The sequence below is a fragment of the Schistocerca americana genome, unplaced genomic scaffold (assembly GCF_021461395.2).
Source record: "Schistocerca americana isolate TAMUIC-IGC-003095 unplaced genomic scaffold, iqSchAmer2.1 HiC_scaffold_798, whole genome shotgun sequence".
Classification (NCBI taxonomy): Eukaryota; Metazoa; Arthropoda; class Insecta; order Orthoptera; family Acrididae; genus Schistocerca; species Schistocerca americana.
This window is the reverse complement of record NW_025726564.1, coordinates 37,501-40,000: the sequence shown is the minus strand read 5'-3', so window position 1 is coordinate 40,000 and position 2,500 is coordinate 37,501.

The following is a 2,500-nucleotide window of genomic DNA, read 5'->3' as shown; positions in this document are numbered from 1 at the left end:
GTGCGCCCACGCACCGCACGGCCAACACGCCGGGAGGCCCCCCCTCACCGGCCGGGGACGGTCCCACCCAGCCACCGCCGCGTATCGCTTCACACCCACATGCCATTCACGTTCGTGGGCATGGTGGGTATCGCTGCAACAACCGGTTGGTAGCTCAACCGATCGTCGCCATCACTGATTCACCCCTAGCGAGAACAACCGCACCACAACGGTTTACCAGTTGTTCATTTGCGTAACGTCACCAGCAAACGTAGGCGTCCATCGCCATTTGCAAATTCAACGATTGTTGCATGCCTGTGTCAGGTGTCACGACACACTGTCTGCCCACATACACGCAACAACATGTCCACGCTTAGCGAACACGTGGAAGGTGGCCCCCGTACGTATGCGATGTCCATTGCGCGAACGACTGTCAACCGGCCTCTGTCGCATGTCGCAGATGTGGAACGCAGTGCACCGTGCTATCACGGTGTGTGAGAAGAGACGACTACGTCTGACAACACGCGCCACTACATCAACAGACGGCTCATGCTGATCGCCATCCAGGGCATACCACACTGCAATCCAGCTCTTATAGGGAGACGACACGTAGCTGAGTGCACAACATTTGGACCGCATGGTTCGCCGTTGTTGGCGCAGTCGTTGTACGGTCACATGTACCACGATGTATCATTCAGTACATGAGGACCAATGTGCAGTACAGTGTGTGATTTGGACGTACAACATCAGCGGACAGTTGACACAGGCCGTACCACAGCGTAGGCTAAGTGCTTCGCCATGCGAATGCCAATGAACAACTGCAAATGCCAATGAACAACTGCAAAGGGCATTGAGCATGTACGTCCTGCTGCCATCCACATTACAGTGTATAGCTGCAAGGTGTTTAACATGAAGCGATACACTGGGGACCGGGCAGTGCGAGTAGCAAACTATATTGCGGGGGTTGCAGTTAGGCAACACTACACTAATTTAACGCGTCGTATGACAATTACAGAGCAGGTTAAGGCCCAACGTGTGTTGGGTTAAGGCCCAACGTGTGTTGGGTTAAGGCCCAACGTGTGTTGGGTTAAGGCCCAACGTGTGTTGGGTTAAGGCCCAACGTGTGTTGGGTTAAGGCCCAACGTGTGTTGGGTTACGTTAAGGGGCAATGTGGGTTACGTTAAGGGGCAATGTGGGTTACGTTAAGGGGCAATGTGGGTTACGTTACGGCGCAATATAGGTTACGTTACGGCGCAATATAGGTTACGTTAAGGGGCAATGTGGGTTACGTTACGGCGCAATATAGGTTACGTTACGGCGCAATATAGGTTACGTTAAGGCGCAATATCGGTTACGTTAAGGCGCAATACAGGTTACGTTAAGGCGCAATACAGGTTACGTTAAGGCGCAATACAGGTTACGTTAAGGCGCAATACAGGTTACGTTAAGGCGCAATACAGGTTACGTTAAGGCGCAATACAGGTTACGTTAAGGCGCAATACAGGTTACGTTAAGGCGCAATACAGGTTACGTTAAGGCGCAATACAGGTTACGTTAAGGCGCAATGCAGGTTACGTTAAGGCGCAATGCAGGTTACGTTAAGGCGCAATACAGGTTACGTTAAGGCGCAATGCAGGTTACGTTAAGGCGCAATGCAGGTTACGTTAAGGCGCAATACAGGTTACGTTAAGGCGCAATACAGGTTACGTTAAGGCGCAATACAGGTTACGTTAAGGCGCAATACAGGTTACGTTAAGGCGCAATACAGGTTACGTTAAGGCGCAATACAGGTTACGTTAAGGCGCAATACAGGTTACGTTAAGGCGCAATACAGGTTACGTTAAGGCGCAATACAGGTTACGTTAAGGCGCAATACAGGTTACGTTAAGGCGCAATACAGGTTACGTTAAGGCGCAATACAGGTTACGTTAAGGCGCAATACAGGTTACGTTAAGGCGCAATACAGGTTACGTTAAGGCGCAATACAGGTTACGTTAAGGCGCAATACAGGTTACGTTAAGGCGCAATACAGGTTACGTTAAGGCGCAATACAGGTTACGTTAAGGCGCAATACAGGTTACGTTAAGGCGCAATACAGGTTACGTTAAGGCGCAATACAGGTTACGTTAAGGCGCAATACAGGTTACGTTAAGGCGCAATACAGGTTACGTTAAGGCGCAATACAGGTTACGTTAAGGCGCAATACAGGTTAGGTTAAGGCGCAATACAGGTTAGGTTAAGGTACGACATAGGTTAGGTTAAGGTACGACATAGGTTAGGTTAAGGTACGACATAGGTTAGGTTAAGGTACGACATAGGTTAGGTTAAGGTACGACATAGGTTAGGTTAAGGTACGACATAGGTTAGGTTAAGGTACGACATAGGTTAGGTTAAGGTACGACATAGGTTAGGTTAAGGTACGACATAGGTTAGGTTAAGGTACGACATAGGTTAGGTTAAGGTACGACATAGGTTAGGTTAAGGTACGACATAGGTTAGGTTAAGGTACGACATAGGTTAG